The 26,810-nt window shown below is 45.4% G+C and overlaps 1 protein-coding gene across 1 annotated transcript in view; it reads right to left on the minus strand.

Moving 5' to 3' along the window:
• The window catches only part of CMKLR2 (chemerin chemokine-like receptor 2), a 145,432-nt gene extending 120,246 nt beyond the window's left edge, over positions 1 to 25,186 (minus strand). The window contains exon 1 of the mRNA XM_082260770.1: positions 25,171 to 25,186. The gene's annotated coding sequence lies outside the window, so the exon portion shown is untranslated. The remainder of the gene's footprint in view (positions 1 to 25,170) is intronic.
• Positions 25,187 to 26,810: the final 1,624 nt, after the last annotated feature.

Raw genomic sequence — 26,810 nt, forward strand, 5'->3', positions numbered from 1 at the left:
ATGTATCGTGTTGACCAATTGAACACAAAACACCTTACATTCTTCAAAATGATTGCTTGGTGTTTACATGCAGAAAAGCCTTTTACTTAGCTTTGGTGGAACTGCTACTAACATTCCAAGCCATCTTATGTAACCTTTTGAACAATTTGAGTTGAAAGTTTGAGTTCAAGGTTTACAACAGCAATTTTGCATATTTGCTTCAGAGTGTTCATAAAAGCCAACCAATAGACTCCTAAGCATATTTGTTGAGGCACATTAATTACAATCCTTGTTAGGATCATTTTGCATAAAACTAATTGTCATGTCTTTTTCTACCCAGGGCACACCCACCTCACCAGCGAGGTAATGCTGGAGTATTTAAAGTGGTGCGGAGAACGAATAATGTTATTGGAGCAGCTGTGTGGGGTGGATCCGGACCCTAAAGAGCCATTTGTGCGTAATATCACGCCTTTGAATCGTTCTTACCAAAAAAAAAAAAAAAATATTTTAAACAAAAATATAAAAAACTGTTTAGTAAAAAAAAAAAATATTTTTGAAAAAAAAATATAAAAAAATGTTTACTAAAAAAAAATAAAAAAAATATTTTTGAAAAAAAATATAAAAAAATGTTTACTAAAAAAAATAAAAAAAATATTTTTGAAAAATATATAAAAAAAGTTTACTAAAAAAAATAAAAAAATATTTTTGAAAAAAAAATATAAAAAAATGTTTAAAAAAAAAAAATGAAAAAAATATTTTTGAAAAAAAATATAAAAAATGTTTACTAAAAAAAATATAAAAAATTTTGTAATAAAAATAAAAAAATGGTATGTTGCACATTGCAACACAAATGTGACATTTAAAATTTTGTTAATTATATTATATATTTTAATAATATATTTTTTTGACGCTACAGTTGGTAGACACCTACATGTGTTATTAAAAAGAGTTTACCTTTTATTACCAAAGTTTTCTTTTTGGTGTACACATCGAATGTCTTTTGTGTTGTATTTGTTTAGTCGAGTGGTGTGGTCTGTAATTGTTAGCATGTTGGCTTTGGTTTATGTTATCCTTGAGACTTGTTTTGAAGCTACATTTGAAGGGAGACCTTTTCTTGGGTCATTATGTGAACATTGAGTTTTCCAAATTTAAATGAAATCATATGTTTGTAGATAGAGAAGCACGTGTGTATAAATGCCTACATTAACCAGGGCCCTTACTTGGCCACCAACACTCCTAAAAAACCAAAGATCAAACACAAACTATTCATTTTGCTGAAATTTTTATTGATTAACACCAAAAAAAAACACTCTAATAAATCATATTGTGCCACCCTCAAATTGAACCAAAAAATGGCCCCACAAATTGCCCAATGTATCAATCATTAACAAAAATAACACAAATAAATACAATAAATATCAAATTAAGGTGCTGGTGGTGGTGACTGATGCAGTGTGGTGAACACTGGAAAGGTTCCAGACAGCAAATGTTCGGCCAATAGTGCAATCTGCTCTGTGCTCAACCTTAGGGTTTGGGTACAGTGGGCCATTATTATCAGATTGTGTCCAGGAGGCTGCTGCAATGTGGTAAACCCTGGAAATGTACCAGACAGAAGATCTTGGGCCAATAGTCCAATTTGCTCTGGGCTCAGCCTCAGAATTTGTGTATAGTGTGCCATTACCATTAGATTTTGTCGCTGCTGCTGCTGCCCCGAGGCTATTTGATGCTGCTGGTGGTGCAAGGGTTGTGAAGATGTGTGGGGAGTTGTGGTTGATTGGTTGTTGGGGTCCACTGTGCGGGGGGAAACGGCGTCTGGGGCTTGTGACAAAGGCTGACGGCCTGGGTAGGATTGAAGTTCTAAAGGTGTGGAGGGAGTGTAGTCAAATGGAAGGGATATTGTGGAACCAGTGCGCAATGAGGTTGTGCAGGAGGATTGCTCATTGAGGGGTGTGGGAGGCCGAACGGAGTGTGAAGTGCTAGGAGTGGCTACAGGAGGAATTGTCACATCCCCAGCTGCTTGCCAAGTGGCCAACACTGGCATTACCCTCCCACTAGCACAACCTGCAGTGGCAGGTGAGTGATAGGGCTCTGCCAATGGGGCATCTTCTGATCCAAACAGGCGTTGGCGTGGGTCCAGCACCTGAGTGTCAACACTTTGCCGATCCCGTTGATGCTGGTTTGCTAAACTTACCAAGCTTTCACGCATATCCTGTTGAACCCGTGCCATCGTTGCTACAGATTCATGTATGAGCCCTAGCAGCCATACTACCTCACTAGATTGATGAGTAGACCTCCTTAACTCATTTTGGATCAGATACTCGGTAAGCAGCCTCTCGGCCACATCCAGCAGAGATGCACGAGGTTGGGTAGGTGACAATCCCACTGCATCGAAGGCTGCCTGAAAGCAGAAGAAATAGACCAAATCATTATAAAACATCATGACTAAATAGTTCGGATTAGTTTGACAACTTAACACCCCAAGCTGAACGTTGAAAAGTGCTTCTAATAAGTACTTGTTCATTGTAATATTATCCAAGCTAGCAACACTTCTGATAATGGGTACATATTATGTTGGTAGGACTAATATGACAAAGGCAACAAAGTTTAGACATGAAGCTGTTCCCAATTAACCCTGGTGTGGTAGGTTGTTTTTGCTTTTGGTAAATCTGTTACTACACCAATGACTTTCGACATCTACGTATGTTGTCTAAAATCTCGCCATCAATCGGCTACAGGACAACCCAACAAAACGATACACATGAATTTGGACCTGAAAAATCAAAGACTGGCTGGACTTTAAAGGTCGTGGATGTTTTTGGCACATTAGTGGCAACCCAAATTCTAACATAATTCCCTGATGTTCAAGATCGAACTCTTGTTGTGCTGGTGCATCGTCAGAATGTCATAGCACTAATTTAACACACACAATATAAGCCACATCTATGCCAAAATCATTACTACCATTGAAATGTTACATGTGCACCTTGTTCCCTTATATCACATACCACAGCACTGGATGCAGAATCGTCGCCAGCTCCTGATCCAACTCCAGCTGCTATGTCAAGAGGGGCCTGATGTTCTTTGAAAAAAATAAAAAAAACATGTTTAGTACATAACCTTAGGCAGTAATGAGTATGGCCAGATTGCCCTCCTAGCTTCAGGAATTAAGCATTGCGGCCAAAGATTCAAAATTGCTTTCCTGGGCTCATAGGACACTTGCTAAACCCTCCCAAAGGTTAAGAAGGCTTGGTCTGAATACTAATGACGGCACCCATTAATGCTGTCAACGGTGTTTTGCAGGGTAAACATCTAAAAGGCAACACTCTTTTTTAAGAAAATACATGTGTGTTAACTGGGTTAATAAGATTCGTTAAAAATTTTAAAATTGCTATACATACCAACACCTTCCTCCAGGCCTTGCAGCACTGGGTGTGTTCCCTGCTGCGGATCTTCTGTAAAGAGGACAAAGCAATATGAGCTATCTTCAAAACAATAAAATAGACATCTACATTGTTTGGCACAGTACGATATGGGACTTACCAGGAGGAGGGTCAGCACTGATGTCAACACCCGTGAGTCCGTCGGGGTCGCCAAGCTGCATGGGCTGTGGAGGGGCTGAGATCCGTGCTACAGATGAACAAATTGCAGGTTGGGGAAAAGAAAAAAAGGACAATTGGAAGGCCAAGTATCAAATTCTATTCATGTCACACATAGGATAGTAGTTAATCTTTTGTAAAAAACACACAATTGACATCCAAGATAATATCCTACCTTGATGCAAAGCATCCGAATCTAAGTCCTCTCTGGCAAAGATGGTATCGGGCCCGATTATCTGCAAAAAAGGTAATTGATAAGGCCAGAGAGAACTTCGTGCACGTTCATCCAGCCGACCTTGTCGGTCATAAAGACCCTCCGCAGCCCATGCAATTAGCTTCCTCCGAACGGACGCACAGATGTCGGTGACCTTCTTCCGCACGCTGTTACTGTGGCGAGGTGTTCCACCCAGTGCATTTACAGCATCCCGGATTTCATCCCACAATCTGCGCTTCTCTGTTACAGAGTGAGACGCGGCCCTGGTCCCATGTAGCACCTCATATCTGGCCATATAGGCCTGGATCAGGGCACAGCACTGATTGGGGTTGAAACGGGGAAGCCGGGGTAATGTGGACAAGCTGACTCTGGTGGACGGACCCTCTCCAGGACTACTGTCAGAAGAGCCAGCTTGTCCACTTGGTGTGTTAACACCTCCCTCGGCTTCCTCCTCCGGGATGGGGATGGTGGACTCCCTCCTGGATACAGCTGGAGCCTCCCTCACACCAGAGCCAGACGATCTGCCCCCCCTAGCCACCCTTCCCCCCCTGGCAGCCACCCTGCCCCCCCCTGGCCACCCTGGCAGCCACCCTGCCCCCCCTGGCCACCCTGGCCACCCTGCCCCCTCTCCTCAGCCTTCCAGTGGGTGGGGCCATGGGAGCACGAGGTGGGCAGATAATCTGGCTGTCCAGTAGCAGTAAATAGCCCCAAACGCCAAAATCTGAAATGACAAAAGAGAAAACATAAAAATACATGATTTGCAGATTGCTCTTCATATACAGTATAATTAGTGAACAGTTACAGAACACACTTACCTAATGGCACAAACACGGTGGTGGTAGTGGTGGTAGTGGTGGTGGAGCAGAAGAGACTGCAAAGAAATAAAAAAAAAAACATGAGAAAACGCATATGGCCAAACATCACACGAGGCCCTCCAAACACTTACCTAATGGCACAAACAGACTTGGTGGGGGTGGTGTTGGTGGTGGTGTTGGTGGTAGTAAACCACAGCCTAGGAGGCTGCAAAGACATTAAAAAAAACATTAGAAAATGCATATGGTCAAACATCACACGAGGCCCTCCAAACACTTACCTAATGGCACAAACAGACTTGGTGGGGGTGGTGGTGGTGTTGGTGGTAGTAAACCACAGCCTAGGAGGCTGCAAAGACATTAAAAAAAACATTAGAAAACGCATATGGTCAAACATCACACGAGGCCCTCCAAACACTTACCTAATGGCACAAACAGACTTGGTGGGGGTGGTGTTGGTGGTGGTGTTGGTGGTAGTAAACCACAGCCTAGGAGGCTGCAAAGACATTAAAAAAAACATTAGAAAACGCATATGGTCAAACATCACACGAGGCCCTCCAAACACTTACCTAATGGCACAAACAGACTTGGTGGGGGTGGTGGTGGTGTTGGTGGTGGTGTTGGTGGTAGTAAACCACAGCCTAGGAGGCTGCAAGGACATTAAAAAAACATTTGAAAACGCATATGGTCAAACATCACACGAGGCCCTCCAAACACTTACCTAATGGCACAAACAGACTTGGTGGGGGTGGTGGTGTAATTTTTTATAGGCAAAAGGAGGCTGCAAACATTAAACATACATGAGAAATCGCATGACCTACATACGTGCACATAAAAAATTACAGTTATCAGGAAAGCAAAAATGGTGTCTTTGGAAGCTGGTAAGGTAAGGGGGCAGGTTTAGATGCCAAATCTAGACTGCACACCTTTAACAAACATGAGAAAACACATGTCAAAACCACATGCACATGGGGCCAACTAACAATGATTAAAAGACACTTGAGGGGTTCACAAGCTATTGTAGGTTGGAGGGGATTCACCATAGACAACTTAAGCACACCCAAGATAAGTACAAATTATCTCCTTCAGGAAACAATAACGGTGAGCAAGAACACACAAACAAACATATCTCTCTCTCTCTCTCTATATATATATATATATATATATATATATATAGAGAGAGAGAGAGAGAGAGAGAGAGAATTTGTAATATTTTTGAAGGAGAGAGAGATACAATTGTCTTACCTCAAGATAATGTAGGTTGTGGGTCACAGGGTCTTGCTAGTACATAAGAAACATCGATCTATAACATCCAGCAGCCATATTGGCCATGTGCTCCTTTTATAGCTGGCTCACAGGTGTGATAATTAGCGTCCGTTTCTATATATATCTGCGCATTCGCGAATTTGCGCGTTCAACATGGAGGACGATATCCCAGACGCTTTAGATGGTGCAATGTTGGCATTTATCGCTGCCCTGTTTGAGGAGGCCCGAGCACAGGAGGCAGCAGAAGGTGGGGAAGCAGCTGCAGCAGCACCTCCAGCAGCACCTCCAGTCTGTGTGCCCTTACCTCGCCAGCCACGCATTTTTGCTCCAAGGATCTATTTGGACAAGCTGTGGGATTCTGATGTCAGGAGGAAGTTCCGGCTCGAGCGAGGAACTATTCTACACCTCTACCAGCTCATAGCAGACAAAATTGACCCGGACACACAGCGCGGCCATGCGGTGCCCGGAATGGCCAGATTGCTGGCCACTTTGTATATTTTAGGGCGTGGCAGCTTCCAAGCCACTTCTGGAAGTATAATGGGCATTAGCCAGCCCACAGTTTCAAGGGTGTTCATGTTGGTCATTAATGCCATAGTGGATATAGTGCCAGATTTTATCCACTGGCCACAGAATGAAAATGAGTGGAATGAAATGAAGTTGGGCTTCTACCTGCAGGCATACATGCCGCAAATCCTAGGGGCAATAGATGGCACCCACATAGCCATTAGGCCACCAAGGAGCCACGAAATTGAGTACGGGAACCGCAAGCAGTACCACTCCGTGAACGTCCAATTGGTTTGTGACTCCAAACAGCGCATAATGAGTGTCAACACTGGTCACCCAGGGTCGTGCCATGATCCCAGTATGTTAAGAACCAGTACTCTGTACCAGGCGTTTGAAAGTGGACAAATGCCTGAAGGGTGGCTTATTGGTAAAATATTTTGTCTTAACAACATAAACTGTAAGATTACATAGACATAGGAATAAGCTACATCGGTGTACACCCTGATTTAAGCAAAGCCTACCTAAAATGGATGTGTTAGGAGTTGGCAGGCTGTTCACACACAACCAGATCAGCAGCTTAGCAGCTCACCACAGAAATATTTCCAAAGTTGTCTTTGAGTCAAATGAAGGTGGTTAACCAATGTGTAAATGGTGTCCTCTAGCCACCCAAACAAAACCTACAAATGATTCCAATGGTATTGTCATATCCCCAAAGTACTTTGCATAAGTGAGTCAATATTGGTTTCCTCACTCTAGTTGCAGATATATTCCAGAAGTAAGGCCTATGCTAATGTAATAGGAACAAAATAGGGGCCAAGTTGGAACTTGCAAGAGAAACCCACCACTTTGTGTGTCCTTTTTCCCATTTGTATTAGTGATTTAGGCAGTTAGACAGAGTTGAGATGTTTCATATGAGTTTTTGCACACAGACGAGCAGGTTGTTTAGTAAAATGCCTAATTGTCTCCCATTTTGAGGAGTCATCTAAAGTCACATGATATGAAGAACTAAAGTATATTTTTCTTTTTTTTCAGGGGATGCTGGTTACCCGCAGCTGACGTGGCTGATGGCTCCAATCAGGTACCCCCAGGGCCGAGCAGAAATGAATTACAACAGGGCCTTGCGGAGAAGCCGGAGTATCATCGAGTTGACCATAGGTCTTCTCAAATCCCGGTTTCTCTGCTTGGCCCGGCCTGGGGGTGAACTCCTGTACTCTCCTACAAAGGCTTCCAAGATCATCCTGGCGTGCTGCGTGTTGCACAACATGTGCGTTGCCCGGGATGAATCTTGGGAGCTGACGGAGGAGAGGGAGCCAGAGGTCCGTCAGCCGGCGGCCCCCAGGCGGCGGAGCACCACTGCAGGTATGGCCACCCGGAATACCCTGGTTGCTAGCCACTTTACATGTAAGTACTGTAACCGGTCGAGATATGGCATGTGTATTAATTTGCTAGTTAGCAGAGGTGCCACTCACAGGGAGACAGAGGGTAATTCTCATCTGCCAATGACACTTGCCATTGTAGATAAAGTGTAGTCAACATTGGTAAAATTGTGTTACTTGAGCAAGAACATGCACCTCTAACCATAAACATGTTGGTATTGTGAATAGTGGAAAGGGCTGATAAGAGCTGGCAGGTGTTTATTTGTGTCTATGCCACCTGTGTAGTTATTGATAACATGAACGGCTGGTTGGTATCTTATGGTGTTCTAATTTTTCAGAACCTGGACATCTTGGAATCATGGCATGTACCCTGAGAAGCCTGTGGTGATGGGCTGTCTGACGTCACAGGTGTGTATTCAAATGTTTGCATTAATGTTTTCTGGTTTGTGTAAGTTGTCTGAAAATGTGTTATTTCACTCGTGATGTCGAAATTAAATGAAGTTCAGAATGAAGGAAACGGGCATTAAGATGTGATTTTCATAATGAAATGTCTTATCCTTTGTTTTCTTTTTCCAGGAGTGGTACTGCTTGCGGTTGTAGCTGTTAGAAACCCACCTTCATGGACTCCACTCATCTTCTTTTGTGGTCAGTGGATATTTGGTGAGGCACATGGCCAGAAGCAGCATCGATGACCAACATGAACACCCTGGAACTTCCAAAGTGGCTTGGAAGCTGAACAGCTACCTGGCCATGCCTGTCCCCTATGAGCTGGTAGAGGTGCAGAATGGATTTTGGACTCTGCATAAAGTTGGGGAAGAGATCAGAATCCCGTAGCCATGGAGCAAAGATCGTGGGCTGACGCTGTAAAGGCACACGGACTGGAGACTGACAATATTAGCTTGCTGCATCCCTCCTTATGCTGTCATTCTATAATCCATAAAGACTTTTGAATGGAACATGTGTTTATTGTTTTGGGTGGGTGCCTACAGACAAAAGGGCCATACACACTCTAAGATTTAGAGAAGACTTTATCCTTCAGATTGACCTTTTCTATGTAGTGCAAGGGCCTGCCTGACTGCATACAAATTGAAAGTGTTGAGGTTTGACCTCATATTATATGGTTTGGTTAAGTCTACAGGAAAAAGTGTTGAAAACTTCTTAGTGTATGGGCCATTAAGCTGCCAAGGCCGGAGCTTTGCACTTTGCATGCTGCTTGTACTGGTGATGTGAGGGGTTGTAATGTAGGGTAGGGATGTGACAGTGTTGTGTTGAGGTGTGAGCCAAATGTAGTGTTGGACTATGAGGGTCTATGTTGTTCAAATATGGAGAGAGTCCAATATCAGACACCTATGTTTATTGGTCCAAAAATTGTAAGAACCATGGTAAATATGTAAAGAATTACATCTCGAGAAAACTAGGACCACAGTCATAAAATCAAAATTGTGTTGGTTCCATTAATGTGCTTGAAATTTGGGATTGAACACCCCCCCCCCCCCAAAATTCGAGATAGTTTAAAAAAAGTCTAAAAGAAATGAGAGTGAAAAGAGATCCCAAGTGTAGTGATTGTTGGGATTTGAAACCATGACGTTGTTAACTGCAGTGAAGTTGCAAAGCACTTAGCTATAGTGCAGAATAGAGCTGTTTGGTGAAAATAAAGGAGTGTGTTAAGGCTAAAAAGCACATATAGCTAAAGTACTAAACATGGTATGGAATCTGGGAAGAAGACCATGGTAAAATTGTGAGGTTTTATCTTGACCTGAAGTAGTGTAGGGGTTTGGTGACTTGCCTTTGCTACTTTGACTCATAAGATCGATTCGACAGACAGACAAGATCATAAAATCACTTAAAATGTTGTAAGTTTGCAAGCGCTTCTGGGTGTAACATTATTTACCAATATATGATGTAATCCATAACATTTTTGAAATATAAACAAAAAAAAAAAAAAAAGTTAGGTGGAGATGGTAAGCCTCGAACCTACAGCAGAGGGAGATGAATTACAGACAAGATGTGTGCACTAATCCACTAGACCACATCGCTATGTGAAACTGCTGTAAGCACAAAGACATAAGTTTGCGAATTTGCGAAGCCGCGATCGTAAGTGAATACCGCTGACGGTGGAATTCATTGTTGCTGTTCCACTAGCCAATTCGCCGCATCGCTAGTTAATTGATTTTAAAGCGGCGAAACTGAAACACGTCATAAATGTTTGAAGCTGCAGTTTCTTTAAATCCGGCCCCCCGTCTCCCAACCACCATCCTTCGTGTGTGGTTAGGACATCTAATTTTTTTTCTTTTTTGGTACTAAGCCTAGGCAGTTGACTAGAGAGAAACAGCAGAACAAAGAAGAAGAAGAAGACTTATCTTAACAAGTGTAGAACCCTACAGATAGGTGCTAGGTAAATGCATAGTGGGCTTTGTTTGCCTAACAGCAATGCCATGATTTCTTTTTGGTCAGGGTGTCATGGCTCTCAGGTGTGTTTGCTGAGAGGGGAGTTTCACCACTGGTTTCCCCATCTGTTGCAAGCAACAGATAATGTCCCTGGGTTGCGCGGTATCTGGGCTTCTCGCCCTCAGAGCTCTATGGGCACGGACAAATTAAATGTCTGTGTCCTCCTGTCTCTCCAGGAGGCTATTGAAAACCCTCAATATGGTCGGGTTCCACCGATTCAGGGATCCCCCGCACCCTAATATTGTTCCTCCGTCCCCTATAGTCCAAGTCCTCAAGGTGTCTGTTCATCTCAATGAAGTGCAAGGAGAGTGAGACAGTGACTTTTTCAAGTCTATGTATGGCCCTGTCCCTGCGCTTCCCAGCAGTTTCAGCAGAGGCCGTTTTCTCAGTGAGAACTAGGATATTTGTCTTTGTCTTTGTCTGCGAATGGAAGACAGCCATTCGCACAGGTGTACACATACATACATACTCCCCTGTGCCTTATGCCCCGTACACACGTGCAGATTATCTGCAGACTTTTGTCTGCAGACTTACCAAAACCATATAATATGAGGTCAAACCTAAACACTTTCAATTTGTATGCAATCCGGCAGGCCCTTGCACTACATAGAAAAGGTAAGTCTGCAGACAAAAGTCTGCAGATAATCTGCACGTGTGTACGGGGCATTAGATCGGATGGTTTGTGACACATACGAGGCATGTAAGGCAACTCAGAGGTGTTCTGTAAAGCAACAGCGCCCATTGTAAACTCCTTCCCTGTTTGTGTGATTGGTTCACTGAGCTACAAGTCAAATTTCAGGCATTCCCTGCAAAAGAGGGATCTAAAGAAATGCATGCACTGTACCTTTTCTCATATCAACAGTTGTTCATGTGGTTATAATGAGGCTGACCCTCCAATTTGGAAATCAGTTTGAACAGGTGACAATGGGTTGGAGGTCTGGGTATCCGCTTTGCTGAATGTCCTGGTCTTCCTGGCTATACCATCTGGCTATTTTGTGGCTGTATGGAGAAACCTATTATCATAACCTGCTTTACATGACCCATCTTCTATAAGGAAGTTTGGGTCCATGTCCTCTAGTGAGTGCATTCATATTATTATATCGGTGTTGGGTCACTATCACCATGTTTGGTTTGGATGATTATCTTCACTTGGGACTTTCTCTTTAGTATTTTGGACTTTATCCCCCTTTGTTGCATCCTTATTGATTGTGTTTCTCACAACAATTACCTTTTTTGTATCATTTATCAGTTTATCATTGTATTTGATATATACGCTGTGTTTATTAATAGCGCTGCACTTATATTTGTTCCATTTTTTTACAACTTATGTCTAGTTGAAGTGCTGGCAGCTTTTTCACTGTTATATTGAGTTAGCGCGGTTTGTACACACCTATTTATATTTGTACAAAGATACAAGAGGTTAATTATAAAATTTTAACAAGATGGTATCAAACGCCAGTGAAAATGAATAAAATTGCACCAGTAAATACTGATAGATGTTGGAGGAGTGGATCAGGAAGAGGGTCGCTCCTACATATTTTTTGGGCATGTCCTAAATTGAAACAATTCTGGGAACGGATTGGTGAAATAGCCTAGAGGTTTTACGGACCATCAGCTTTCTGAGGATCCGGCGCTCTTCCTTTTACATGCCTCTAGCATTCCAGGGCAACAATATAGAAATTCTGTGGTTCCCAATTTGCTGAATGCTGCTAAAATGTAAAAGTACATCTACTTCAAATGTAAACATGTGGATTAAGAAAGTAGAGGAGATTAATAAACTGGAAAATTTAGTTTTAACTGCTCGCCATCAATCCAATAAATATATCCTAAAATGGCGCCCATGGTATAACTTTGTCTACTCGGAAGAATATGAGTCTTTGAGTATAGATTAAGATTTTGGAAAGACAAGAATTCGTCGATTTTGGATGCAGGGATCTAATGAGGTCCGACTTCAAATCTTTCTCTCACTTTTTTTTTTTTTATTTCTCTTTTTTTTCTCCCCCCCCCCCTTTTTTTTTTGTGGGTTTTTTGTTGTTGTTTTTTTGGTTAATTGAAGTAAATAAAGAAAACGGATGATTAAGAGTATTTTGGTTAAATAATAAGCATTTTTTGGTATATAAAGGGTACATTTGACGTCTCGTTTCTTTATTAATTAAAATGTTGTATTGAGTGGCCTTTTGGATTGTAATTGTTATAATGTTTGTAAATAATCCATTGAATAAAATAAAAATAAAATTTGAAAAAAAAAAAGAGAGCAAGGAGCGGGCCTGAGCTGTGTGGTGTGTGTCAATAGATGCACACAGCCCGGCTTGGAAGAGAGCCCGCAGGTGTGCCTCCATAGGAGGAAGAGAAGAGGAGAAGCCCAGTGCACTGCCAGGGGACCTGAAAAGAGGAGGTCCAGGGCTGCTTTGTGCAATACCACTGCACAGAGCAGGTGACTATAACTATTTTAATATTTTAACCTCTTGCTGACCCCCCCCAAATCCATATACTGTGGGGCAGAGGCTCCTGTGTGCAGAATCATGTACCTGTACGTCATTCTGCTTTTCCGGATATGGGGCGTGCGTGTGCCGCCAGCGACCCAATCCCGCTGTGATTGGACACAGCGGAAGCCAATCAGTGGGAAGACTGTGATCCTACAAAGCAGGAACGTGGATCTCTGCCTTCCCACAGTAAAAGCACCTCCACCACCCTTTTGATCGCCCCTTACCCGCCAGTGTCATTAGTACAGTGACAGTGCATATTTTTAGCACTGATTACTTTAATAATGTCACTGGTCCCCAAAAAGTGTCGGATTTGTCCATCGCAATGTCACCGTCCCGCTATAATTGCTGATCGCCGCCATTATTATCAAAAAGAAAAAAAATTCCATAAATCTATCCCATAATTTGTAGATGCTATAAATTGTCCCGCAAACCAATCAATATCCACTTATTAATTTTTCTTTTACCATAAATATGTAGAAGAATACATATTGGCCTAAATTGATGAAGAAATTTGATTTTTAACATTTTTTTATTGGATATGTTTCATAGCAGAAAGTAAGAAATATTGTTTTTCTTTTTTCAAAATTGTCTATTTTTTGTTTGTAGCGCAAAAAAAATAAAAACCGCAGAGGTGATCAAATACTACCAAAAGAAAGCTCTGTTTGTGGAAAAAAAAGAACATACATTTTGATTGTGTACAGCGTCGCACGACCACACAATTGTCAGTGGCCTGGTCATGAAGGGGGGTAAACCCTCTGGAGCTAAAGTGGTTAATAATAAAAAAATACAATAATTTTAACCATATCAGTTACAGCACTGCTGTGCAGAGAATTACAGGAACAGCTAAGAGTCTCAGCTATTTGTACCAGCTGTGTGTAAACACATATTTAATGAATCCATTAATTAATTAAATGGTAGCATTTTTTCTTGTCCTAGAGTTCAGCTTGAAAGAGGACCTATAACGTACCCCTCCCCACTTTTTTTTCTATGCCCCCACTTACCTTCTGTTATTTTAGGCAGAGTTCGGATACTCACCCAGCCATCAGATCCAGCATTGTCCTGGCAGAGGTGTAACTAGAACCTTCAGGGCCCCGGTGCAACAAAACCATGAAGGGCCCCCCTGACCCCTGGGGCGACCCAGCCCCATGCGTCACCCCTGTACACCTGGATAGGCGGAGCGGCATATAGAACAACTCCGGCAGCAGAGAGGGGATTGGATCCTCTATATGCCGCCCGGCTGCCCCTCCTATCCATGTGTACAGGGGTGAGGCATGGACCCCCTGGAGCATGGGGTTGGAATGAGTAACAGCGGTGGTGGTAGTGATGGGGGGATGGAATGGGATCAGTGGCAGCAGATTATTTTTAAATAAATATTTTTATTTTTATTTTTAGTTCTATTTTTATTATTACTTATTTTTTACTCTTTTTTCCTTATTTATTTTTATTTTTATGCTATATGTACCAGTTATGGATGGGACACCTCTTTTTACGTGTATATATATATATATATATGTATGTTTTTTAAATATGTATTTACAATAGCGATCCATTTGAGCATGTTGCTGATTCTTTGAAAGAAGCCCTAGCCTATTAGTCCATCTGCATAATGAATAGCGTTGTATACACATCGGAGCGGCTAATTCAGTGGCCATTCCGGTTGTATAAAGCTCCGCTTTGTTTATTATCTCTATGACAACCCCTGGAGGCTGCCCTACATAAACCCGACTGTAGATGGCGGCCACTCACGTCTGAAGAAGGAGCCGAGTACGCATGCTCCGAAACGCGTTACGTCACTTCTGGTAGCCTGCGTTCCATTGCGGCTTCCGGTCTAACCAGCTCCGTGGACTAGCTTCCTGTGACATCACTTGCGGGCCGGAGGATGACCGGTTTAGTGAGGAATAGACGCTTTGACATGGATTGTAGACTGGTGCTTTTCTCAGTGTAAGTTACTATATTGTTTTATCGTGCAATAAATCTTTGGCTTATTACATGTGGCGCCTGCCTTTTCTTCTAGTGGTGGGGGAGATGAGATCAGTGGCAGCTGTGGTGGGATGGGATAAGTGGAAGCAGTGATGAGATAGGATGAGTGGCAGCGGTGGTGGGATGGGATGAGTGGCAGCGGTGGTGGGATTGGATGAGTGGCAGCAGTGGTGGGATGGGATGAGTGGCAGCGGAGGTGGGATGGGATAAGTGTCAGTGGTGGTGGGATGGGATGAGTGGCAGCAGTGATGGGATGGGATGAGTGGCAGCAGTGGTGGGATGGGGTGAGTGGCAGCGTAGTGGGATGGGATGAGTGGCAGCAGTGGTGGCGGGATGGGATGGGTGGCAGCAATGTTGGTGGTGGGATGGGATGAGTAGCAGTGGTGGTGAAGGGGATGGGATGAGTGGCAGTGGTGGTGATGAAGGGGGTGGGATCATTTGCAGTGGTGGTGGGGAGGAGGGTGATCAGTGGCAGCGGTGGTGGTGGGGAGGGGGGTGGTATCAGTGATAGCTGAGGTGGGATGGGATGAGTAGCAGTGGTGGTGATGAAGGGGGTTGGATGAGTGGCAGCGGTGGTGGGGAAAAGAGGAGGGATTAGTGTCACTAGTGGTTGTGAAGAGGGTGGGATCAGTGGAAGTGGTGGTGGTGAAGGGGGTGGGATTGTGGCATCAGTGGGGGTGGTGAGGGCGGTGGCCAGTGGCAGCGGTCGTGGTGGTGAGGGCGGTGGCCAGTGGCAGCGGTCGTGGTGGTAAGGGGGGTGGGATCAGTGGCAGCTGTGGTGGGATGGGATGAGTAGCAGTGGTGGTGGGAAAAGGAGGTGGGATCAGTGGCAGCATGAGGGGTGGGATTAGTGGCAGGGGTGTTGAAGGGAGTGGGATCAGTTGCAGCGGTGGTGGTGAGGGGGATGATTAGTGGCAGTGGTGGTGAAGGGAGTGGGATTAGTGGCAGTGGTGGTGAGGGGGGTGATTAGTGGCAGTAGTGGTGGTGGTGAGGGGGGTGGGATCAGTGACAGCGGTGGTGGTGAAGGGGGTGGAATCAGTGGCAGTGAGGTGGGGTTGTTATTAGTGGCAACGGTGGTGGTGAGAGGGGGTGGCAGCAGTGGAAGTGAGGGGGGATGGATTAGTGGCAGTGGTGGTGCCATCCCCCCTCACCACCACCACAGATCTCATCTCTATCCCCATCACCTCTGCTGTAGAGTTGATGGGGGAAATAGGGATTATATCTGTGGTGGTGGAGGGGGGGGGGGTTGGATTAGTAAGAGACAGAGGTGGTGGAGGATGGGATCCGTTGCACTGACATTTGGTAGTTACTTACTTGGTCATCGATTCCCCCTCAGTGCTCATGCACCTCCAGAGATGCCTGTGTGTCAGGAGTCTCCTGGCAGATGGGAGAGCTCCTCCCCCTTTCACTCTATTGGTGTCAGCTGACTCTGTCAGTGTCCACCTCCGCACATAGATTGACTTCTCTCTCTCTTTGGAAAGGATAGGCGGGGCGGTCCAGGCTTCAGTGAAAAGGATGCCGCGTAGCTCAGCCCCACCACAGCGGCCGGCCACACGCCCCCCCCCCCACCGCATGGCGGAATGGACGGGCAGGAGGACGAGCCCCTAAACAGCAGCATAGCCTCAAGGTGGGAGAACAGGGGCGAGCGGGCCCCCCCTTCAGTGGCAGAACGTCAGGGCCCAGTCGCAAGTGCGATTGCTTCACCCCTGGTAGTTCCGCTACTAACTTAAGGCCTCCTGGGATATGTGACATGCAGATCCCAGGGGGCCTAGGGAGCACTATGCATGTCATTCGATTAGGCGAATGACATGCATTGAGGGGCGGGAGGCCACACTTTTTTTGCAAAAAAAGATAAATGCAAATAAATAAATAATGCCCCATTTGTGACGAGGATGGGAGGAGGGGCAGGGAGGGACGAAGTTCATACAGAGGCCGAAGGTCTGCTTTAAGACAAATAAGACCTGTAAGGAGTTTTTTTTTTTTTTTTTTTTTGTATAATAGGAACAGCTGGGGGTTATACACTCTTTATTTATATGTCAGATTTCCTTCCTCTTCCTGCTTGGAAATATGAATGGCTTCACTGTTGCATCGGTCACTGTGTTAGATGCCAGCTCACAGTCACAGCTTCTTATACAAATAAACAGTGAAATGGAGAGATGGAGCAGGAAAAGAGCCACAGTCCTAGAATAAAGGACACTTTATTTTTATTTATAGAGATCATTTTCTGTTATTGAATTCAGTATGCTTACTGAAAGCACTGAAAAGAGATTTTATAACATTCGCCACTAAATTTCAATTGTAGACTACACGTCACTCCAGCACCAACCAACCAAAGGTTTATCAGACACGCCGACTTGTAGAAACTCTCACGTAGCTAAAACTGGAGGTTTTAAATATTCCCTACTCTGTCCAAAAGTGATTTAAAAAAATGGTTTTAAATATAGTTTAAAGCATATCTACAGTATCACACAAAAGTGAGTACACCCCTCACATTTTTGTAAATATTTTAATATATCTTTTCATGTGACAACACTGAAGAAATTACACTTTGCTACAATGTAAAGCAGTGAGTGTACAGCTTGTATAACAGTGTAGATTTGCTGTCCCCTCAAGATAACTCAACACACAGCCATTAATGTCTAAACCGCTGGCAACAAAAGTGAGTACACCCTAAGTAAAAATGTCCAAATTGGGCCCAAAGTGTCAATAATTTGAGTGTCCACTATTATTTTCCAGCACTGCCTTAACCCTCTTGGGCATGGAGTTCACCAGCTTCACAGGTTGCCACTGGAATCCTCTTCCACTCCTCCATGACAACATCACGGAGCTGGTGGATGTTAGAGACCTTGCGCTCCTCCACCTTCCGTTTGGGGATGCCCCACAGATGCTCAATAGGGTTTAGATCTGGAAACATGCTTGGCCAGTCCATCACCTTTACCCTCAGCTTCTTTAGCAAGACAGTGGTTGTCTTGGAGGTGTGTTTGGGGTCGTTATCATGTTGGAATACTGCCCAGTCTCCGAGGGTAGAGGATCATGCTCTGCTTCAGTATGTCATAGTACATGTAGGCATTCATAGCTCCCTCAATGAACTGTAGCTCCCCAGTGCCAGCAGTACTCATGCAGCCCCAGACCATGACACTCCCACCACCATGTTTGACTGTAGGCAAGACACACTTGTCTTTGTACTCCTCACCTGGTTGCCGACACACGCGGTTGACAACATCTGAACCAAATACGTTTTTCTTCGTCTCAGACCACAAGACATGGTTCCAGTAATCCATGCCCTTAGCCTGCTTGTCTTCAGCAAACTGTTTGTGGGCTTTCTTGTGCATCATCTTTAGAAGAGGCTTCCTTCTAAAGGAGTTTTTCCAACTTATATTGGGTTGTAAAAAATAACTGTTGTTTATATTGTTATTCAAATGCAGATTTTTAAAAAATGAAAAACTGGAATCGTAAAATCCTTTTCTCTTAAGTTCTTTGACGAACGCAGTTCTCTCTGATTCATATTAGTAGGGAAATACTGCCCCTTACAGGAGTAGGACACTAGGCAGAAAAAAGTTCTGGCTACGCCTATGGGCAGTCCTGGAGGGTTCACCTTCTCTATTCCTGCATAGGATGTCAGTTTTTTATCAAAGCAGTGTCAGAAAGTAATACCAACCCAACTCAAAATAGAGGGGCGGGTACTGCGTCCATCAATGAACTTCAGAGAAAAGGATTTTAAGTCAAAAACCCAGTTTTCTCTATCGTTCATTGATGGACGCAGTTCTCTCTGATTCATATCAGTAGGGACGTCCCAAAGCAGTGGCATAAAATGAGGGGTGGGAACAGCAGAAAAGAACAAGTCCCCAAGGCCAAACATAGCCGACCAGGCCACATAGGACTCATCAGAACAAAAGATGAGGCCCACAAAAAACAAAAAGTAAACACCCTCAAGGAAGGCCAAAAGCCCTCCAAACAGCAGCCAACAAAAAAACCTTGCGGCCCAAAGAGGCATCTGCAGATGCCAGCACATCCACCTCATAAAACGTGGTAAAGGTGTGAACAAACAACCATGTAGTCGTCTTGTAACCTGAAGCACAGATGCCTGTATGGCAAAAAGCCCAGGAAGCACTAGGCACCCAAGTAGAAAGCGCCGAAACAGGGAAAGGTAGGACCTGACCCATAATTGAAGAAACCTGCACCACCGACTGTCCGATCCACATCCTGAAAAATAGTCACAGCAGATGCAGGCAGCCCTGTTCTTGGGCCATCCGTGAGCACAGAGAGCGAACCTGACTATGGGAAGACTCAGTAGTCACCAGGTACCCCTCGAGTGCCCGAACTCCATCCAGGGTATGCAGCACACATTCCGTAGGTTGAGGGGGCTTAGGACACAAGATGACAACACAATGGCCTCGTGCAAGTGAACACTAGAAACCAACTTCGGAGGGAAGGACGGATCCAGCGAAGTACCACCTGGCCCCATGAACCAACATATAGGGAGAACGACAGGACAATGTCGCCAGTGCCGACACCCTGCGTGCAGAGTGACAGCAATCTAGAAGGCCACCTTCTGTAATAAGGTAGGCAGGGGATACCTTCGATACTCGCAAAAGGAGGGTCTGGAAGGACCGACTGTACCAAACGTAGGTCCCCAGTCGGCGACGGAGGTCGCACCAGAAGAACCAAGTGTCGCACACCCTTGAAGAAGTTACACACCAGGGAATGGAGGCCAACGGCCTGTGGAAGAAAAATTACCAAAGCCGAAACCTGACCCTTGACAGTACTCAAGGCCAACTTTTGATCAACTCCCCGTTGAAGGAAGCCAAGATCCGGCCACTGAGTAAGAGCGAGGGAGAGCCCAAGAAGACTCACACCATGCAATACGCAACTTTCTCATATGATGAAAAAAATCATCCTAGAAGACACTTCCCACGCTTTACACAGGGTGGGAATCACTGAAGCAGACAATCCTCCATCCTTCGACACCTGGCTTTCAACAGCCAGGCCTGCAAGCCAAGCCGGCAAGCCAGCGACCATAAAGCCGGACGGGAGATCAGCCCCGGAGATAAGAAACCCTCCCTGAGAGGAAGCCTCCAAGGAGCATCAGAGCCAAGCCTGACCAGGTCGGCGTACCAAGCTCGGCGAGGCCAGTCTGAAGCCACGAGAATGACCGAGATCCCTTCCGCCTCGATCCTGCGAAGGATTCTTGGCAGCAACTGGAGAGGAGGAAAGGGAGACAGCAGCTGATACTGACCTTGGCCCATCCATGAGCACTCTCACACGACCATGCCGGCGTCAGCCTTGCGCAGGTGACCACACCAAACTTCTCAGCATCTTTCAGGTTGAACCTGGCGAATGTTCTTGCCTATGACAGAACCCACGGTGTCACCATTGCACCCGCCCGAGGGTCCCGGGAGCAGGCCATGACCTCTGCACTATCCTGTAGATGCGATGCCAACAGGACCACATCCAGAGTGCCCCCAAATGAAGGCACAACTGCTGGAACAACTCCAGATGAAGGGACCATTGCCCTGCATCCAGGGCCTGTCGACTGAGTCAATCCGCCTGCCGATTTTTATTTTCCACACCTGGAAAGGGAGCAGCAGATAGAGCTGGAACAAGGCCCCCTGCCCAACGAAGAATCGTTACTTCCAAGGCTGCAAGGACACCCATGGTGCCCCCTTGGTGAATGACTCAATCCACGGTGGCGGCGTAGTCGATTGAATGTGCACCGGACAGCTGCAGGTGCCCGATCCAGAGAACTAGGCAAAGCCGGATCGCTCGCAGCTCCAGGACAATAAGCGGCAACCTGGATCCTCTAGGGACCATGCTCCCGAAGCAGAGAACCTGCTGAGGACTCCTCCCCACCCGGACAAGCTTGCATCCGTGATGACAATTATCCAGTAGAAGGGGAAGAAGGATTACAGAGCAAGACTCCCTGGGCACCCGGCTCAGCCGGATCCGCAAGTCCAGAGATTCCAGTCGCCTTCTAGAAGGATTGCCTCCTGGGGGATCCCCAAGAGGGATTGAGCGAAAGGGACCATCTTAAAAAAAAAAAAAAAAAACACCATCAGTCCCAGAACTCACATACAGGTCCAAAGGGAAGACCATGTGCGGGACAGTAACAGTCGACCCCAGTCTAAAGTTCCAAGTGTTTTTTACCCTGACTGAGGACGAGTCCAAAGTCAGGCTCAGATGTCCAGTCTCATGGAAGGGACCAGGGATGGTTTCTGAAGGTTCAGAACCCACCTGAACTCTTCCAGAGTTCTCACGGTGACAACCAACTTCATTGTCAGCACTTTAGGGGACTCCAAACGGAGAAGCAGAGCGGCCAGGAAACCAAGGCCGATACGCCCCGCTGCCGCAAACAGCGCCAGGACCGGAGCCAACACCTTTGTGAAGACCCTAGTAGCATGAGCGAGACCGAGAGGTAACACCACAAACCGATAGAGATCCTTCCCCACGGCAAAAAACTGAGATCCTGTAGCTGTCCATAACATAACGGGATGTGAACATAGGCAGCTTGATGTCTATGGAGGCCAGGAATCCCCCTGATGTAGAGAAGCCACCACCGCGTGAATCGATACCAGCTTGAATTTTTGATCTGCACGAAACCATCAAAAGACCAGTAGGTCCAGCTTGTTGAACCAGAGCCTGAACTGCCCCATGGAGCACCTGTAAGCGAGCCGGGGACAGCCGTACATTGCAAGGGAAAAACCTTACCGGAAATAAACGGATAGAAACTCGATCTTGCAACTGGACCGCATGACCTCCTGAACCCAGTCAGCCTGGGATCCGGGCCAGCCACAGGTCCTTGTCTGGCAAGGACCCCTAGATAGGAGAGGAAGCACCTTCAGGCCGAGTGGGCCTTGTCCGCAGGCCCGGGAAAAAACGATCTCATGATCGCCAGACCAGGGCCATTTGGAACCACAGGCGGAAGTCTGGATGGACTTCGCCACATCGAAGAACTTGTTTGTGAGCCGAAAGGGAGGAACCCCGACTGACCCTTACCCTTGTTAGCTTGTGGAAGAAAAAACACTCTTCTCCCCGTGAGACCTTTACATAATGTCATCCAGGGCAGCGCCAAACAGGCAATCCCCCTGAAAAGGGAGATCCATTAAGACCTTCTTAGAAGTTTGATCCACAGACCAACACACTGGTCAAGTAGACCCCGGACAACCACCGCCGAAAATGACCAGGTGACCTATACAAGGGAGCCCTGACCAGCGCGACATTGCAAAAAAAATGCAGCCCTTGCGCCAGCTGGTCCAACAGCTCCACCAGGGTAAGAGGGACATGCCCCATACCAAGTCATGGTGTTGGAACTCAGGCAGAGTCTGCGTGGCAAGGGCAAACATAAACACTGTTCCCAGTGCAGACTACGCCAGGGAGGGAGTACAGAGCGCAGGCCACAGCCCGCGCCATCCTATCCCCCAAGGTCCTCAAAGGACGGGGATTCCTCCACCGGAACAACAGTAGTCCCATTCAGACTGTACGTCCACCAAAGGTGGAACAGTCCCCTGTACCAGAGGCTCCCCAAAAGGGCAATGTCTAACATCCGCTTAGACACCCGAGGGGAATGTCTCAGACGGTCCCCTCCTACATGAGCAGCCAGCAAAATGAGCAGCTCCGGATGGCATGTGAGTGCCAGATGCCACCTGTGCCCTAGGCGCAGCCGCCGCTGCGACCCCCAAATTGCAGGGTGTTATAGACCAAAAACGACCAGTGCATTCACCAGCGCCTGTCGCAGCAGGGGACTTAGAAATGTCATCCTCATTATCTGAGGAGACAGGGCGCAAGGTAACAGACTCAGCAGGTAGGCCCACGTAAGGCCCACGGCTGCGGCGGCTGAGCCAGACTCAGACTCTGAGACATCAGATGAGGCAGGGGTAGGTGGAGAAATGTTTCAGCGCACCTATCACCTCCACCCAGGCCCAAATGCTTCCCGAACTGCTGAAAAGGCATCGATGGACAGTGGAAAACCGGAAGGCCCTGCGGCCTCCGTGAGGGGGTCAGGTGGGAACAAATGGGCTGCAGGGTCCATACTAAACCTGAGGAACCCACCAGCAAATTTTTTAAAAAAATTCCAAAAATTAAAAACATTTTTAAAGCGGCCCCAGATCGCTACAGCGCCCCCAGAGGTCAGGCGCATGCTAACGGACCCCCACAGAGAGGTTGAGACCAACCTCATGACTCACTGACCTCCAGGCACTCCCTTCGGAGTTCACAGCAAAAAATCTACCGCAAAATGATGTACCAAGATGGTCGCCGTCATAAAAGCAGACAGAGGCTACAACAAAATGGCGGCCCCACATACGAATCGCGGTAATCGGGACCCATACGGGGACCCCCCAAATGCCCATCCGCCTATCCACTTGGCAGAAAACCCCACCATAGCCCCCCCCGCATGATCATCGAGCGCCACGGACGGCGCACTCCCCTGGCCCCCCATGCAGCCTGCACACTAGGCCCCAGCCTCAAGTAGGCCCAAACAGTCCCCCACATGGGAGGGGATAGGGGGGGTGGTGGAGAGGAGAGAGGGTCACAACAGGACAGAGGAAAACCCAGGAGTGTGAGGGCCCACGTCCACCCTAAAATCCGCCAGGGAAGGGGGGGACGTTTACTCACCATACCTGGAACACAGGCGGGCGCCATCTCCTGAAAGGACCTCACGCCACCGAAGATGGGGGGCTGTCGGCCAAATAGGAACGCGTCAACATAAGCCTAGACCCTGTCGTATGCGCCCTGGCGAGACGTTTAACTCGCAGGGCCAGTCCCTGTCCTGTGGGATTATGTTGTGGCTGAGCCAGTGTGGAGCTAAGGTCTGCACGCGCTCGCTGGCCAGACTGGGGTGACCATTAGATATGGGGGTCCAGTCTGTCGCCCAGTCCGGCATAATTGCTTGAAGATTTCACAGGAAAAAAGTTCCGGACAAAAAAAAAAAAAAGGCTAGCTAAAAAAAATCTACATAAAAAATACTTTATATGCCAGGACCAAAGATCCCAGCAAGGAACTAGGTTCTTACTCCTGACTAGGCAGATTAAAACTGACATCCTATGTAGAAAGAGAGAGGGTGAACCCACCGTGACTGCCCATAGGTGTAGCCAGAACTTTTTTCTGCCTAGTGTCCTACTCCTGTAGGGGGCAGTATTACCCTACTGATATGAATCAGAGAGAACTGAGTCTGTCAATGAACGACAGAGAAATGTATGTTGTGACCAAAGATCTCCTTTAAAGCCTAATTGAAGTCACAGCAAATGATATTCAGTCAGACAGAGGAGGAAGAAGAAAAGGCCAAAAAGATGTGGAAATACTGGGTGCTTCTATTTACTGCAAACAGAAAAGAGAAGGACCAATTTTGGTCATTAATGCTGAGCTAAGAGAACATGAGGACACATTTATGGATTATACTTGCATGTGCATGAGCAGGTGAGGTACCTTTTTAATTTATTTAAATGTTTTAAGCCTTATGTTTTGCAATGTATAACACTTGCCCCTTGATATGTTTCAGTTTTAATGAGATTCGTTCTCTTATGATACCCCAACGGGAGCGACAGAATACCTTTTTCAGGAAGTTTGTATCCAAATGTAAAAGACTCATCATAACATTAAGGTAAGTACCAGTATAATTGTGGTAAGTGTTTAAACCAATTGTTCACAGTCCATGTCTTTGCCTATAGTGCTGTAAGCTTGCCTACATTGTAGAATGTTTATTATAAATGTTAAGCCACACTGATATACATGAAAGAAAACACATATTGTGTTCCTCTTAAAACACTACTCATCATTGAAAAAGTAACTATTGTAACAAAAGTCAACCCAACGTAGGTTCAAGATAATAATTCTAAAATTAGCCCCAAACTATTTGGAGCAAACATAATAAAACTAAAAATTTTGGTAGGTGGGATGGTGATCACTAAAGTAGTTTTCAGCCTGTCAGTCATTGTAGGCTGAGATTGTGTTCCGACAGAGGACAATATTGGGGGAAGTAGTTGTAAGGGTTAGAATGGTATAGGGACGGGGATAGGAAGAAGAGCAGTATATTTGATTCTGGCATTGTGGCCCAATACTGGTGTCTAAGTTTGAAGGGAACAGTCCTCCAGATAGTTGTCAAGTAAAGTAGGGTCCTATTGCATTGAAGATTGAAATTCACATGTCAAGGTGGAAATCTCAGGGCACATCTTCAAAAAACCTACAAAAGCTAAGGCCTAAGTAGATGGATTCAGTCCTTGTTGCCTGACATTTTGGCCAAGTTTACATAATGTGTTCAGAATTTCTTTACTGTCCCTAAAGTTCTATTGACAGCCTCTTCTGCTCGCTGGCACTTTCTCTTTGGCTGGCTGAGATAGCCCAGATAAGTTCTGCTTTGTCCCCCATTCAGGAAATATGCTTCAGTGCCCTGGTGGTCAGTGTCCTCTTTCAGTCTTTGGCTGTTCTCAGTTGGCTTTCAGTACTATTTGTAAAAAAGGTGTCTGCAGTAGTTTGACCTAGCTGAACACACCACAAATGTATAAGATGTATACTTACCTAGGCATATCCAGGACAGGATGTAGGAATTTGAGTTAGCTGGCATGCATGTACTTGGCTTGCAACCGCTTGCAAAGCTGCTTCTGGTCTCCTGTTGAATTCTGCCATAGTGGTTGAAGTTGCTGTACCATCGTTTTCTTGAGTGCATCAACTGTAAAATAAAAATGTAGATAACTTGTAATTTGTTTTTTGTTTTTTCACAGATACCTTTCTACAAGTATTTTTACAGCCTGCCTTACAGTTTTCTGCTTGCCAATTTAACTGTATTAACCATTGTCCATCATACAATATATTTAGTGAAAGGGTGATGAAGGAGCCTAGCATGAAGGAGTAGTCATAAATTGCAGAACTTCTTCTATAAGAATGTCACATCCTTAACTTTGTTGGTGCCATTGATGGAAAGCACACGACAGTCATAATACCTCCAGGCAGTGGCAGCAGATTTTTTAACTATAAAAATACTTCCTTTCCTTCTTTTTTGAGGTGGCTGTTGCCAATGATTGCTTATGTTATATCAATGTAAGCTTATATGGCAGTAGTCCAGATGCTACTATTTTCACAAATGCCAGGTACTATACACCATCTTTGGTGATGGTGTTTGTTGGCGGTGAGGCATTTGCTCTTGCCAAACATGTTACTGAGCCCTATTCCAGATGCATTCTGGATACAGGCAGGAGGATATCTTCTTCCTCAGACGTACCTGTCATGGTTGTATTTTAACCAGTAAATGGAGGATTTCTACAATATGCTATGCAACTATTTGTGGCTCATGCTGTGTATGTAATGAAAGCAGTGTGTCCTAGACAATTATGTACATCAAAGAGACTTTTCTGTTTGATGATATCTGCAGTCATAATATGCAAAGGGCACAATGACCAGACAAGGGGAAGCAAGAGTGGGACAACAAAGAGAGTCATGGCTCCTGCAGGAGGGCTTGCTTGACAGCTCGGGAGTACATTCAGTAGCTGTTATTCGGTTAATTTTAGATTACTTGCTTTGTATAATTCAAACAATACATTTTTGTAAATTAAAAAATAATGAATATTTTTTTTCTTGTGTGTCGCAGTTTTCTGGGAACACCAAAGCTTTGTGGCTGATTTATGTCTGGAATGGTAAATCAACAAACTGTGTGAAATTCCCTTCAGTTAGACATTTATGTGAAAAACATGACTAGATATTCTAAGTTAACAGGAATTTTTATATTTGGATGATTATTGTGAATAATCACCATGATTTCATACTACTGTTTAGATAGGCATCACAATATAATCAGTGCTTTATAATAATAGGGCCATTGTTTGCACAAATATCTAGTATTCTAGCCAAGTCCAACAACTATATTTGTTAGTTCAAGGCCAACTGCCTTGCAGCAGTAAGAGAGCAATGCAGAAAATGCATGAGAAAGGGAAACCCATGTGCATTGCACAAACTTGAGAGGTTGTTGTGGCGAGGCCCTATTCGGTTTATTAGGCCACGTTCGGCAGGTGCTACTACCCACAAATTGGAGAATTTTTTTTCCACTCCATGATGCACAGCATCATGCCTGTAGCATGAGGACACCACTTTGCAACTTAAGGGGGAGCAGTTGGGGGGGGGGGGGGGGAAGGGGGTAGCAGTGAAATTAAGGCTCAACTTCTTGT

Source organism: Pelophylax lessonae, assembly GCF_965119305.1.
Source record: "Pelophylax lessonae genome assembly, chromosome: 6".
In the NCBI taxonomy this organism is placed as follows: domain Eukaryota; kingdom Metazoa; phylum Chordata; class Amphibia; order Anura; family Ranidae; genus Pelophylax; species Pelophylax lessonae.